The following is a 17,536-nucleotide window of genomic DNA, read 5'->3' as shown; positions in this document are numbered from 1 at the left end:
TTGTACTTTGGAAAAATCCATTTGGAGGGTGCTAACTTGAAATTCAGAGGGATCTATCTGACTATGTGGTGGATTTTTATCTTTATTTGCGGGTATAACAACCATGAACTCCATCATATCTTTGTGTGGGTCATATGTTGGAAATACCTTGTTCCTTGTAGGTTGTTCCTCTAAAAATTAAGTCAGGGAAACCCTATGCAATGCTCTCTTTTTTTCTTTATTTGCAATTGTTGTGTGTTCAATTTTTTTATAGTCACGAAATTGAAAATCTAGGCTTGCTGAAGCAATTGAATGTTTGAAAGGTGAAATAGTAGAGGCTCCAGTTCCACATATGCCTGTGGTTTTAACTAATACATTATGAGGAGTACCAACAACCATTCCTGGTCATGTCCCATTGTCACTTGCATGTTTAGTTTTTATAGTCTTTTGAGGGGTCTATTCTGAAGCTGCAAATGATAGTTTTGTAGCGGTAGTGGCACTTGATATAGGATTCTAAATAGAGTATCTACTACTAGTGGCCTCTTGCAAGAGATATTTTATTGTTGCACTTGTCCAACACTAAGACAACTAGTATCAGTAGTAGTACCCATGCCAACCCCACCAATCGCAGTGGCACTTGACTGAACACTAATAGGAATATTATCCTCAGATTCCCCACTAGTGGCAGTGGCACTTGATTCACCGCCAATGAGAATACCATGATGTGGTGGTGGTTGTGGATTTGAACCTCTAACAAATGCAGGTGGATCTGGAGGGTAATGAGTAGTACCTTTCCGTGATGAATTTGACGAATCAAGTCCAATTGTTGGTTTAACGTGAGCTTTTGATTTTGAATCTAATGGAAGTTGCACCGCAAGTAGAAACCAAATGCCTTCTCCTCTAGGACCTAGACCACCACCTTCAAAACCCATTTTTTCCATAATGTTTGCCCCTTTGCTATATTTTTCTTTCATGGACTCATTAACTCCACCAAATATTGCAGCGACTGTAGTAGTTGTTGGAGTGGCCTCAGCCTCATACTCATTTTCATCATCACGTGTGTCATATATTGTTGTGGGATGCTCCATATTCTACAATTTTCTAAACTCTACATCCTCGTCGATGGACTCAAAATCTGCACTGGTCTTTGGTTCACCGTGATTCTTCCTCATAGTCCAAAAATCATTTATTTTGGTTTGAGTCCAAAATATGTCTTTATATTCTTGCAGAATTGTTTTGGGAATAGATTTGTTAGATGGATTAGCAGATTTTTGGTAGAAATTGTAGGACCTCCTATTTTGAATGCCTTGCTTTGTTGTCCTCTGTGTGTGCAATTCCATAATTTGTGATGACAATTCTTCTGTTGAAATGTTATTGTTAGCAGCAATTTTCTCCATCTCTTTTTTTACCTCATCCCAAGAGTCCATGTTTCTAAGCTTTTCTAGCAATGGTTTACTTTCATGTTGACATAACGCTGAAGAGTTCCCATTTTTCTTAAGCCTTGCTTGAACTACACCGATTGGATCATACTGTCAGAGACCCTCATCACCAAAGCTAAAAACTGTAAAAAAATCATGTGCCACATTGAATTATTTTCTCTCAAATGTGAACCCTCCACATGAGAAAGGCAAGGAAGGAAATATGCTCTTCTTTTGCTGACCATGAAAGTGCCTATCTGTGTTCTCCAACTACCATACATATTCCAATGCAAATACCCTCTTTGTCACATGTATTGGAAGTATGTAGGGTTTTACTGTTGATCCGTAAAACCTTGACACAGTGTATTCTTCCACATGAAGAACCAGTCAACCAATTGTATTTGACTTTTGATTTGAATGCAATCTCTACAAGACATAGGCAATCTAGGCATTGGAGTGCTTCTGATTTCATTATACATTGGTGCCAAAAAGAAGTCTATAAAATGGTTGTAGTTCTTTTTGTTATCATGCATCCTTATCTTAGGTGTCCATTCATATATTGGACACTCTGTTCTGTTCTAAGTCTTCTCATCAATCTTATAGTTCACAATGTGAAGATTGTTGGTCTCGAATATTGCATGATACTTGGATAGAAGAAGATAGCACAAGTAGGATGAGAACCCAAATGTCTTACAGGAACCTTTTTTTATCATTAGTAATTGTTTTTGCATGGATTGAACAACGTGCTCAACAAAATTATATCTTACTAGTTGAATTACACAATGGATATTAAAAATCATTTCAAGAAGGCTAGCACCCACTTCTCTATCATTTTCCAATCCGCATAATTTGTGCACACAAGTCGGCATTAAAGCTGCCTAAAGGCTAAATGTTAACCATTCACTTTCAATGATGTGCTTACCATAAGGCAATATCACTGAATATCCGTTGTCAATTCTCGTGGGTCCCATTATACATAGGATTTTTGCCACCCAAACACCACGTCACATGACACTTCATCGTGCCATGGGCCATAGCCTTTATTTTGTGTCAGTGTTCAATGACACATATTTTCAGTGTTCAATGTACATGTACCTAGTTAGTTGGACTTTTTTTTAATATTGAAATTATGCAGAAAAAATTATAACAAGTAAGTTAGACTTTTAATTCACTTGTTTTTCGCGAGATAAACATCTTTTTTTTAATGTTTATAATCAATGATAATCAATGTACAAATAATTAATGAAACAAACTTGATTTTTTATATATATATTAAATATAGAGGAAGAAACATTACGTAAAAAAGATCACAATATTATATTTATTTCCATTGTTTAACAAAATATTGAAATAATGTAGCTCATAGACAAAAAAACGTATGAGCTAAGACATTGCAATCCTTATTGGATTCTATCACTTGCATCCAATCCCTGACATTATGTTTTTTCAAATACTTCTTTGTCAAGCACTTCAAATATCTTTTAGAAAAGGTCCTCTCAGAAGTGAAACTGAGTTTGTTCTTTAACTTTAGAGAAGAAATTAGAATAGACTTGCTATTTTTTTATGGTGAAAATTAAATCTTATATCCACACAAATTAATAACTATTTAAGCTATTTCAAAACATAATGATTATGCTAAGTATCCTGCCATGGCATGATGGCAGCAACAAATAATAAAATAAAATAGAAACCATTTTTATATCCATAAGAGGCAAACTGAAACGAACTGGAATTTGCAAAATTATCATTAATATATATGTTTCGTAAATTTACAATTTTTACATGTCAGAGTCCCTCAAAAACTTTAAAGCCAAAATGAGTGAGGTTACGAGGAAATAGCCAAAAAAACAAAACTACTAGGGGGTCGGGGCTAGGGCACAGGCAATGGATGCATTCATGGTTTACCCTAAGAATCTTGCCCTCCCTCTATGTAGAATTCTTCAAGCCAACTGTAGTCTGGAAAGTCATCCACACCCATTTCCTATGGCGCGTCAACTGCTCCGCATTCAGGTTCAAAAGAAATGGTTGTCTGGCCACTGTTTGGTCGAGGAGGAGAAGCTTGGTTAATTCATTTGCCCAAGGGATCCCCACCCTTACTTCTGCAAAGACGACAATAGTAACGTCATCTCCAAGGAAGTCTTCTTTAAACACCTTCCTTAACAGCAACAACATATCCACCTTGTCTCCTTCGAGGTCCAGAAGAAACACCAAGAACCGGGACGTAACGTCCGTGTTAACACAGTAACTATTTTCATTATGCAGAAAATCTTTGCCCAGCGCCATCCTCACAGCCTCATTAGTGAACATCCCAACCTCCTTACAGACTTATTGGAGGGTTGGGTCTCTAAAAGCCCAAAAAGGCCCTCTAGTCCTCCGCAAAAATGCTTCTCAAGTGGATAGGAGTGTCCATCTTGAGAAATTAAAATACCAAATTATACAGCCTGAGCCTATAGACCTAAACCAGAGGCATAATTTAACTACCGTGAGCTCCGACGATTTATCTACCAAAGGCTAATTGAAGATGAAAGAAGCAAAGATCGTCTATAAATAGTTGAAGCTCTTGATTGTAATAATTCCTTCTCTAACCCTATTAATTCCTTTAATTTTTTTTAAATCTTTCGTATATCTCTGCAAATGTTTCCCACAATTACACTAGTGTGCAAAATTGGAAACAGCTATAAACCAGTACCAAATACCATATTGGAAGTCGTGGGGGCAAAGTGGATTGCAGTTAGTGACAAGACATATTAAATGACCAACATTATCGACCATGACATTTGATACATGTCTATTGAATCCAATTCCATTTCGGGCACTTTCTGGAGAACTATGTTCTCTTCAAAAATTTGAGATAAATAAAACTTCAGCCATTGATCTATGATCATCGAACGATTTAAAATCATTGATGGATTTTAGGTACATGTGACGTGTCAAAGAGGTTGCACTTATCGATACATCATGCAGAGTACGGACTCAATGTGATGTGATGTGATGTGATGTGATGTGATGTGATGTGATGTGATGTGATGTGATGTGATGTGCCTTATCTATTAATGACAATGAATTCATGAAATCACCAATTAAATATATATTTTTTCATAAATAACGAAATATTAGCCGAACAAATTAAATAATTTTCACAGTGGATAAAAATCGCCAATACACTTAAATAATTTTTCCGTCGGAGTAAAATTTTTTACCTATACACTAATATATTTGTTCCTTTAAACGAAAAACATTCGCCTCCTACAATATATATTTTCCCCACAGAACAAAGTTTTATTCGTTGGAATTTTATGGAATTTTCGTACCCTAGAAAAAAATCGCCAATACAAAAAAAAATTTCCTACTTTGAAATTTTTTTTTTGCCATTAATATGAAAATTTCCCCCCAAAAATAACGCCTGATTCGCTAAGGTTTTACACTTTTGCTCGAGGGGTGCTTTCTTAAAGTTATCCCTGACCTACGCTCTGCAACATTATTCTTCATATTATTTTAATTATTCTTTCTTATCCTTTTATGTCTCTTGTTTTTTCTGTGATCCTTGTATTTTTTTCTTCGATCCTTGTATTTTTTTCTTCTTCTTGCCTTGTTTCTAAATAGTTAAAATTAGAAAATTATTGTGCAATAATTAAAAAAAAAAATTTGCTCAGTAAGGGGTCGAAGCTGAATCGCTTTTGACTGGAGCTAAGAACCAACAAGACCACATTTTTTAGGGGGCCTCATCCTCAAATATGTCCAACATTAACATCCTTATATCTCCTTGTGACATCCTATCTATTCTTATCCTTATCCCTCTGTAATGTTTGACCAACCATTTGAAATCTTTCTCTCCATACCCCTTATATCTCCCTACTCCCCTTATCTCTCCATACTCCTTATCACTCCACCCCTCCACATCAACACATCCACCTTATTGCTCTCTTGTGTTGGGCATTCTAGTCGAACTATCTTTGAACTAGCATCCTCCACCATTGGGCATGGTCTCTGCACTAATGGGCTATTTGTACACCTCTGTGGCACCATTCATTATAGTGTTGGATTTCCTATGTTGCCCATCCTTGCACTTGGCGTCACCTTCTTTTTGCAACCACCGCTTACAAGCATCTGACATCATGATATGGGACCAAGCATAGCAAGTTTAAGACAACATATCAACATGATGTGACTCGAACACAAGACCTCCCTCGAGGCAGGTTCACAACATACCGTTGTGTTGCGAGGTCATCCCCATTATGCAAGAATAAATTAATTAAATAATAAAAATCATTTAAAAAAATTTAGAAAAAATTGAGATAATTAAATAATTATAAATTATTTAATTATAAATACAGTGGAGAGAAATTTATATTTGAATTTAATTAGAATAATAATATTAGTTTAATTAAATAATAAAATTATTTAGTTAATTTAGAAGAATAATTAATAAAAATGTCACTAGCAAGTGTTGGACAATTACTTTAAAAAATAAATAATTAAATAAAATTAAAATAATTTTTGGGATGACCCCACAATGCAATGGTTAGTTGTGAGTCGTGTTGATATGGCAATCATGGTTCAAATCCCTACAGACATGTATTTGTTCTTGGAAGATTGATGGTGATAGGCATTGGAATTGTCGATTCCCCGCATTGGAGACAGTGTCGCATACTTCAGTGGAACCCCCACGCTGACTGATAGAACCACCATGAGGGAGGTGTTGATGCCTCTTCATATTGTAGAAGAAAGATGGAGGATTGCTTATGATGGAGGGACAAGGATGAAGATACAAGCAAGCACTAGAGAGATAAGGAGGTGTAGCGAGCTCTAGAGAGATAAGGGTGACACATGGAGAGATAAGGAGAGGAATGGAGAGATAAGGAGTGGAAATGGATTGATAAGGAGCAGCGACACAAGAAGCAATAATACTAGGAGCGAAGTGATAAGGAAGGAAAACTTGACACTATTGGCCTGGGGTTAATCTTAGCATTTGAGGATGAGGTCCCTAAAAACTATGGCTTCACTAGTTCATATCTCCAGTCAAAAAAGTGATCAACGATCAAAAAATAATAATAATTTTTAATTATAGAAGAGAATGTTAGCTAATTAAATAATTAAAACATTTTTTTATTTATAAGCCACTAGAAAAAATAATTAAATAATTAAAAAATATTTAATTAATGAGGAGAGAGGAAAAAATAAATAAATAATAAATATTATTCAATTATAGTGCAAGAATAAATTAATTAAATAATAAAAAAGATTTAATAAATTTTAGAAAAAATTAAGAAGTAAATAATTAAAAATTATTTAATAGCTTAATTAAATAATATATTTTTATTAATTTAGAAGCATAATTAGTGAAAATGTCACTTAAAGACATTGGACAATTTTCAAAGTCTACAATATTAAAATATATTAAATACTATAAAAAAATACCAATTCATGACCAAATATAGAGTTGATGATAAAAAAATTCATTCAAACAACCATGGCCAAATACAAGTATAGAAGATTGGGATGCCATACAAAAAATTAAAAACCCTTATAACAACTAAATATATCAAGATGCATATATTAAATTGGTATGAAGAATGGCCAAAAAAGACCTTCACAATGCAAGGCAAAAACTTTAGTAGGGCATTCTTAGTTATAACTCCTACACTTGCTCATTAACGTTGATGTGTGCATGACCACTAGAGCGGGTGGAGGGAGATAGAAAATACACTCACTCTTTCTCAAAGACATGTTTTTGATTAAGGAAAAATAGGTTTTAAGGGACCTGAAACCCTATACAAGACAGGTTTTGGAAGGACCTGCAACCCGAATTGAAAGATAAACTTGAAAGTCCACTCAAAGAAACAGAACACAAATGAGACACAACAAAGCCAAACCAAAGATGGGGTACAGCACAATAAGGACCCCCAACAAAAACCAGCGGGCTGCAAGAGACCAGCAGCCCCAACCCAACCAGGACAGATCAAAAATTTGACCTACCCTTATGGGATCGAAGGTTCATTTCAAAAGAGGACTGAGACGATTTAGATTTTTTACTTTTAACAGTAATCCATCCCTCCTCAACCCTAGCAACAACCTTTTGCCAAGAGGATGGGTCCAAAATAGAGGACCTCCCATCACCAAGAGGAACAGAGCCAGCTTCCGAAGAGGCAAGGACAACAGAAATCGAAGAATCAGACAAAGATCTAGCATCAATCTGGGAAGTAGGAAGGTCATCCACCAAAGAGGAAGATCCAGTATTCTTCAAACAATCGTTTGGGATGCCACCGCAAGCATCCCCACATTCTTGAGCACCAAAAACAGAGGCAGTAGCCAGAGGCTCGGCCTGAGGAACCTGCACAGCCACCTGGGAAAAGCTTTTCTTTTTAACAAAATAGTGTTCAGAGGAGGCACCTTTCCACCAAGAAGCAAATCTCTTTTTCTTTTTATCTATTTCACACCGTGCAGCAACATGTCCATTCTGGAAGCACTTTCGACATCTAAAGGGGATACCCTCAAAGTCAAGCGGTTGGACCCAAGATCCCAAGGAAGATTCAATTTCTATATCAGCTGGTAGCCCTTTCGAAGCATCAATGTTAACCAAAATCCGAGCATAAGTAGAATGATAAATTTGGTAAGAGTCCTTATCAATCATTAGGAATTCGCCTAAAACCTCCCCCACTTCCTCTAGAAGAGAGTCCGTCCATAGATGAAGGGGAAGGTTAGGGAGCCTAACCCAGATAGGAATCTCATTAAATGAATCAGTAGATGGATTAAAACCCAAGAACCAGGGTTTAACCATCAAAACAAATTTGTCCTCCTAGCTGAAAGGATTTGTACATAAAATTTTCGATCTATCCTCTGCATATTCAAATTTAGCAATGAAAAAGCCCTTGGCTGAAGGAAAAATGTTAACTAAACCTTTTAAAATCGGTTCCTAGCTATGGGAAATCCAAGTGTGCAGCTGAGGAAGGCTTGGCCAAAAGCCCCGAAACCTGCAGATCAGACCATGAGATTCAAACACAGAGGAGTTGTGGATGATCTCTTGTTCAGTATCAGCAGACACCCTGAAAGCCAATGGTTTGCAAACGGTAATGGCCAAAGGCCCCAAACCATGGGTAGCCCGATTTGAATCAGAGGGCGCCAAATGCACCGTATCACTATCCTTCGTGTTAGCAACAGGTACAAAAACGATCTTGGGCTTGCAAGGAGCAGCCACAGAAGCATCCTTCAACATCATGCCAGCAAGGGAGCCCCCAGGAGTCCGAGCAGACCCAACACCCACCCCCGAAGAGGGTAAGGCCCACACAGAAGAAGGACCCCTCGGACCCCCCGCCAAGGCCCGAACAGAGACCTCCATAGAGCCCCCATTCGCAGCCCCCACAACATCCTCCACAGATCTCCCATTTGCAACAGTCATTGGGCGAGGCTGGACGACAGCAGCAAGAGGCAAGACGAGAACGACATTCGGCCTTAGGGCAACAAGCGGCATCACAGCGGCAGCGTTTAACTTCACCCAAACCATCACAGCGGCAGCGGCAACAACCTTATTGATACTTTAAAATCAATATACTTTCTCAAAGACATGTTGACATTTGTTTCTATTCCAAATATTTTATGTAGAGATGTGGATGTATTAAAAATTTGGTCTAAAATAGAACACTTTCATTTATTTCTTTAAAGTTATAAATTCATCAAGTAATTTAATCTTTATTATTTAGCATTTGATATTTTTGTCAATCAAATTATTATTTTATTTTCAATTGTATCTATAATTCATTAGCTAAAATCATCAAAGTGTTAGCATTTGTCTATTTTTTATTATGATTCACCAATATTTTACTGATATAAATTTTTCAAAAAATAAAAATTCATCAAAATTTGATATTTTTTTCAAAGAGGGTTTCTTAACGTTATAATGAAATCCAACCATATGAGAGTATTTGTCTATTTTATTTAAGGTAGAGGAATCCCAAACCAAATGACAAAAAGTGTCAATCCTTACTTTTACTCCAAGGCAAAACAACTTTATTTGAGATGACAAACAAAAAGAGATCCACTAGAACTTCAATAATTGTCCAAAGAAAATGCCTCTTTCTTTAGGAATGAGATCAAATATTTCTTTCCATTTGTTAGTTTCTTCAAATACTTTTTCTTGGAAACACCTCCATAATACTTTTAGCTAAAAATGATGTTGTAGGTTCCAACCAATATTAGAATATTTAAGAACTTATTGAGAACTAGATTGATGGAGAAATAAATTTATCAACTTAGTTTGTAACTAGTTATAATAGTTGTAATTATCGATCAAATAAAATAAAAATTATAATAGTTGTAATTACCGATCAAATAAAATAAAAATTATAATAGTTGTAATTGTTTATGAAAAAACAATGGTCAAATTAAGAATGTTTGGCCCAACATGTCTAATAAAATTTTGAAGTTCTTTTATGTGATTGGAATGCTTGGTTATTTTCTATTCAAATTATGGTTCTGTAGACACCTAAATTTGATTAATTTAACTAATTGAATTTAGTTATCCTGAGTGCCTTTAATTAAATAATTACGCATTATTTAATTAATTAGTGTTCCTTCCTTATAGCTAATTATTTTTATTAATTACGCTATGGTCCCTTTTTTATTAACTTTAATCCTCCTTTAACCCTCATCTAACTCTTCATCTAACCTAACCCACCTAGCTAACCATAGGTTTTAGTCAACATTTCAAAATATCTTAATTGTCCTAATATTTGGGGAAATATCTTGATATGTGGAAATATCTTCATATTTGTAAATGAGTCCCCTTTTAACTAATTATTTGGCAATCATAAATCATTTAATTAATTAAATTCACCTATTAAATAAATCAAATGCATAGTTTGACTATTTAATTCATCTTTTGTCTATTTCCTCATTTTTCCCATTATGGAATTGATTAACTATATTTCCTCACATGTCTCATAACCTTAACCCTCATCTAATCCTTCCTCTAAACCTCACCCATTTGACTAACCATAGGTTTTAGTCAACCTTATCCCTTTCCCTCACCATATGTGTGCACATTCCTAAATATCTTGAATTTCCTAATATTTGGGGAGATTTCTTAAATATCTCAATATTTGGGATGGTAGCTTCTTATTTGGGTGTTCTCTCCCAAATAGGCATGTTTCCTCAAGAACACTTGTCATTCTTTTATCCTAATTATCTTGATATTTGGAAATGTCTTTATATTTGGAATGGAAGCTTCTTATTTGGGTGTCTCTCTCCCATATAGGCATGTGTCCTCAAGGACACTTGGAATTTTCATCCACGACACTTGCCCTTTTCAAGGACAAGTGTCGCATTTAGTCAACCTTATCCTCTTTCCCTCACCATATGTGTGCATATTCACAAATAAGTTTTTTAATATTTGAGGAAATTTCCTAAAATTTGGAGAAATATCCTCATTATCCTAATATTTGAAAATATCTTCATATTTGGAATGAAACCTTCTTATTTGGTTGTCTCTCTCACAAATAGGCATGTGTCCTCAGCGACACTTGTCATTTCTTTTCCATGACACTTGCCCTCCTCAAGGACACTTGTCATTTTCATCCATGACACTTGCCCTTCTCAAGGACAAGTGTCTCATTTTCATGCCTCCTCTTCTTCTAACTTGGCCTATTTAATCCCCTCATTTTCCTTCACAATTCATCCACTTTCATTTTCATATTGTAGACACCTAAACTTGTCCTGTCTAATTCTTCTATTAATTAAATAAATTTTTATTTATTTAATTAATTCATTTAGCCTCTTCTAACTCTTTTCTAATTTAAATAAATACTTTTATTTATTTTAATTATCTTTCTCCTAAATTAAATAAATATTTTATTTATTTAGTTGACCCCTTCCTCTATTAATTAAATAGATCTTTATTTATTTTATTAATTCATTAGCTTTTTCTTCTATGACATATGTCACTTATCTCTTAATCCTCTCTTACCTACCCCCTTCATCATTTTCTTATTACTTCTATACCTTTTAATCTTAGCCAACCATTTATCATTTTTACCTTTTAATCTTATCCCTCCATTTTTTAAAGTGTCTTCTATATAAGAGGATGCTTTCCTTCATTATCAACCCTAACAACTGTGTCAATCAAGCCTTTTTGCGATTAAGCTACAACCACAATTTTGTTCTTTGTTGAGCTTTTGTGCACACATAAAATCTAAGAGCAAATATATCAAACAAGATCAATGGAGATTGAAACCCTACTTGACATGTGAATGGTAATATTGCTTAATTTTGTGAATTTGCATGATCTTAGGTATCTTCATTTGTGTATGGTGGATGTTTTTCATTGTTAGGCTAGGGTTTTGTGGTTGAAAGTTGGTTAGTCTTTCAATATTGTTTTCATCATCATATTTTCACCGCATACACAAACCATCATAATGCATAATTCTTTACTCGCCTTTTGCATATTCATGTCCATTTAGCATGCATCTTTGCATCTCATTTTAGCTTAATTTTCATCTTGCATTCACCATGGAGCGCATTCAAGCATCTTTGGAATGGTAGTTTGAACACACATCAAATCAGAGGACTATCAAATCAAAGGATAAATCTAGAGTTTGCATTTTAATTGCTCTTTTTTTTATCTAGTTTTCTTCCTTTTAAGTGTCCTTATCTTGAATGTGGTTGAAATATGTGTTTGTTTGATTGTTAGTTTAAATATTTTAATCTTCTTAGTCTTGCACTCACAATTTTCTGCAAACAAGTCCTTGTATTAAATTTGTCATTTTGAGATAAGTCATTTTTTGTAGTGTGAATTCTCCTCTACTATCTCCAAAATAATTTGGAGATGCAATGCATCTAAAGGTTTTATGAGATTTTTTCTATTGATTTAGAGCTTTAAGTGTACTTGGGAAATATGCCTTGCAACACATTTTATCTTTCAACGAAAACATTAATAGAATTGAAAATAGTGTTAATTATACTTTGACAATTAAATTTTGGATTTAATCTAGACGACGTGAGAGTATTCATTATTATCTATGAAAAATATCTACTTAACCAATTAACAACAATGTTATCTTTTTGTTTGAAGCATTCTTGCTATTTTATGTATTTTCCTTTGCCATCCTTTCTAACATGGTCCTTTTCTTTTAAAAACAAGAATCTTATGTAGTCATTCATGATCAAGAAATATTTTACATACATGAGTTTAAGAGCAAATTTGAGGATGGTTCTAACAAAAGCTCCACTAGCATATTCTGCAAAGAAATTTTTATTATCAATTTACAAAGCACAAAATACCACCCCAAGCATAATTAGATGCATCAATGTACCAAATGAAATATAATCAACACTTTACTCCTTTCTTTGATTATATTAATAATATTCAATGTACCAAATGAAATATAATCAACACTTTACTCCTTTCTTTGATTATATTAATAATATTCAATGTACCAAATGAAATATAATCAACACTTTACTCCTTTCTTTGATTATATTAATAATATTTGCATGTTATTTAGTGTAGATGAACTTAGTTTGCTTCAATAACTGCTAGAAAGGCTCAATCATATCTTGATCCAAGGTGAAAACTATTAACATGGTTAACTTATGCAAAAAGGCTTGAAGTTATTTTTTAAATTGACAATTAAAGCATTTCCTAAAAGTTTACTCCGTGTCCATTCTTAGGGGATTATTGTTTCTTTCAATTGAATGGGAATTATTGGTCTCTTTTGAGGCTGATAAAACTAAGATATGTATATGGAGAGAACTGGGATTGAAGATTCTGCTAAGACAAAGGAAATTGGAATATAACGTTTCCTTAATCTGAAAGAGATTCCTCTCGCTTGTCCTCTTTGCCATGTTCCATGCATCATGGTCAATGGCAAATCTTCCTCTAAACCATCAAATAGTTTTTCTAGATCATGTTCATCGTCATAATCTTCTATTTCCTCTAGGGCTGACTCATAAATATCATCTTCATCAATAACATCCTACAACACAATTCTTGTGGTAGAATATATGACACTAACAACTTTATTTTTGCGAGAAAGATTGGGTGCAATGCGTCTTGCCTTTTTTATACAAGTAACAAATGATATTCTTAGATTGTGGACTTGGGGTTAAACGCTTTCTCAAATAGATGTACTTGTGTGCACAACTGAGACTTTGATTGAAAGAACAATGACAGAAAGAAAGCTTATGTGCCTCTTGCTTATGTTTGTGTTGTTTTCGATCAGTCTTGGTGAAAGAATTACAACAATCAGGTTTGTTCAATTTTTCTGTATATTTAAAGTCGAGGATTACAATAATAAGGCTGTGTTTTTCAAGGAATTTAAATGCAAGATAACGGGCTTGATGCTTGTTCAATTTCTCTTCATATTTACAGCCATTGATGAGCTATATGTATTGTTCACTACTAAAAAAAATTGGAATTTTTATACTGCTTATTTTATACCCTTCTAGATACTTGATTTTTAATAATACATTTACTAAAGCATTGGATTCATAAACAAGCTCTCTAACTTTAAATAGCATTCCTTCAAATCATTCATGTCACACAATTTCATACTACACAACTTAGAAATTTGTTTTAAATAACATTCCTTCAAATCATTCATGTCACACAATTTCATACTTCCAACTTAGATATTTGTTTTATATACTGCTTATCACATACCCTCCTAGATATTTGATTTTTATCAATACATTTCCTAAATTATTGGATTCATAAACAAGCTAGCCTACAAATAATATTCCTTCAAGTCATTCATGTCGCTCAATTTCATAATACAGATAGCTTAGACATTTATTCTTGGATTAACACCTGTGTAAAGCTATTGGATTTACAAATAATATTCCTTAAAACATTGAAGTCGCACAGTTTCATACAACACATAAACCTAGAAATTTGTTTTAAACTTGCTAACGTAAGGGGAGGAATTCTTGGATTAACAACCGTGTAAAGCTATGATAAGGATATGGTTGGTGGTAAATTAAAGCATTTTCTGTATTGAGATCCTTGGTACCCCACCATTCTGCAGTAATTTCCCGCAAGTATTGAGCATCTAATGTAGTAACAGCATTACCAATTATTTGAGTAATAGCTAGAATAGTACCAAAAGTGCTCGACCATGCTCTAATACTTTCAACAAAGGCACCAATGTTGAACTAGTGGACTGGATCCCATCATCTTTATTAAAGGATGGCCTGAAAACTCACTTTTAGTAAATTTCTTTTCATAATAAAAAGAATGTTGTTTTACCCGAAATATATATAATGATGTGTATTAGTGGATGTCACTTTTTTTCTTTCGGCAAGAGCAATCTAGAGAACTAGAAAGTTACTTTGTCATTTATAAAAGAAGCCATATAATTTGCCTATTGTTCAATATAAGTTGACCCATTTAACCATCACCCTCGGCTGTCGTTTTCCCACTCGTGTAACTATATCACCTCTCAATATAATGATGAATACCTCCCATAGCTGTCGTTTAATTGTTCAATGAGAATTAATATTAATTTCACTTTTATCAATGTATTTGTTTTAAGGCAAATTATGTTAGAAAGCATATCTCCCAATCACACTCGAAGCTCTAAATTAGCAACAGAATGCATTGAGAACATTGGATGAGTCACACCTCAAGAATATAAGTGCTCCCTAGGGTTGTTATGACCAACGATGTTTTGCAATATATAATGTATCACCCAAATGCTAGAAAGTAAATTTTAAGAGAGACTTGTTATATAACATAATCTAGAAGCAATTAATAATTATATATCTTCTAAAGCCTAAATAAATACAAAATTTAAATAAAATAAAAAAATTATGTCCCTCAGAAATTGGATATCGAGTTAGGGCTAGATAAGGATATTAAACCCACGTATTCAGCAATCAAATTTAACAAAAATAATTTACTCAAGGTCATAGTAAAACTTTGCATCCTACAAGTGACGACCAAAGTGACAACCAATGATACCTTAGGGACCTCATTATGTCAAATTTGATTGCTTCTTTAAGATGGCTGAAGACCAAAGTGACAACCAATGATACCTGAGGGACCTCATTAGTTGAAGACCAAAGTGACAACCAATGATACCTGAGGGACCTCATTATGTCAAATTTGATTGCTTCTTTAAGGTGGTTGAATAGGTATTGAATGTTTATATGAACTAAGGCAAAACCCTCTTGAGGAATCTATAAGCCCTTTCAAGTATGAACTATGTCAACAATGCAAGTCATGAATCATGAATTGTTACAAAGGGTTAAATCTTATTCATATATATGCTGGAAGCACAGATCCTCAACCAACCTCAAACAGCACCAAGTATATGTAAAGCATATATATATCAATTTAGCAATATATCACTAATCTTCTAGACATATATATCCATCTCTCAATTATATGTGGCGAAGTCTAGCATTCATTTTAAAGTTGAGTCGAGACAATTGCAGAGCGTTTATTAATTGGGCAATGTGATTACAATACTAGCTCAAGCCTTACGAACTACCTTTGGTTACCATGATCACTATTAAAATATTGGGGGACACCGAACAACCAACATCGAAGTAATGATTGTAATAACGTAATAATGCAGTGAAAAATAGTCATTGCCACTAGAGTTGTCTTCAACATTGCTAGTCTCATGATGTATGGTTACTATTGGGTCCAATCTTGTACAAAGCACTCTATACAACTACTGCGGTATTACGAACTTCTACAAGCAACAAATGAGTTTCCTTACGTTTGCCATATCATGAGAATGATTTTAACAATGGCGCAAGAACCGTCGTTGGTAAATCTCTGAGATCATGAACTTCTTTAATTATAAAAAATAGACAATGCTATAATGGCTAAAACGTCTTTTTATGATAATGTTCAGAGAGGATATAACATATACAATCATATGATCAATAAACAGACAACATAACATGTTTCATTTCCCTAGAGTATTTGTTTGACCAAATAAAGGTACAATGTTTTGTCAACTGCACATAAAGAAATAAATTTTAAACTGCATTTAAAAATATAGAAGAAGAAACACAATAGCAGAAAACCCTTACTTTGCACTTTCCCTTAAACTGCATTTAAAAATATAAAAGAAGAAACACAATAGTAGAAAACCCTTCCTTTGCACTTTCCCCAAATCATCATGTGACAATTCTAAATCACTTTCAATTTTTTACAGCAATTAAATTTGATTTATATATTTCATTCAATTATCTGTACTCGTGATCAACACTAACAACTTTAAAAATCACAACTACTAGCGCTTTAATATTAATAACATTAGACATTAAATCAACAAATGTTATAACTACTATGGAACATGATCATCTTAATGTCCTCATTACTTTAAAATGAACAATAAAGCCTTGAAATACTTGCGTAATACTGTAGGTACATAATTCGAAACCAGTTCATAGTAAGAACTAATACCTCCTCCGATTATATATTGTACTTATCGAAAATAAGGGAGTAGTTCCATAAGCTTAATTATTATGAACACAATTACCTTTAGTCCTTCAGTTGCGAAGATAAATGTAGAAAACATGGAGGTATTATATGACCACAAAAAAAATAGTAGACAAAATATGCAAGATTAAATTAAGCAAAATTCAATTAAAATTCCTCGACATTGTCATTCACAGTTACGACTTTAAAGTGGAGAGCTATTACAATTATATTTGAACTAAAGTTAACTGTCAACATATTGTCCTAAGCAACGGCTAACTAATAAGCAAAAGCTCTAAATTTCAAAACAGGCTACTAATTAAGAGTGCACTCCTATCTGACTTTGAAACAGAGGACCTATACGAAAACAAAAAAATGTAAAACGCAGCAAAAAGATAATAAAGAGTCCACAACAATACTCGAAGGGACAAAAAAATTTAAAACGCTGCCAAAAACATAATAAAGAGTCAACAACAATATTCGAAGGAAACCTGTCTCCTGCATTCCGGCGACAGAGAGACCACTCAGAAACATGCCCGACCGTCTATGTAATGCAGAAAAACAAGGTGTGCGAAAGCAGGTAAGTCATTTCATGCTTGGAGACATTTGGAAAGGCCCAGAGGTCCAACATCTTGGAATGGAGGTGGCCTCACAAGATTGTGGACTACCCTGATAGGGAAGACTATGGTATATTGCTCTAAGAATCTTGAAG

Source organism: Cryptomeria japonica, chromosome 5, assembly GCF_030272615.1.
Source record: "Cryptomeria japonica chromosome 5, Sugi_1.0, whole genome shotgun sequence".
NCBI classification, from domain to species: Eukaryota; Viridiplantae; Streptophyta; class Pinopsida; order Cupressales; family Cupressaceae; genus Cryptomeria; species Cryptomeria japonica.
Note: the sequence above shows the minus strand (reverse complement) of the source record.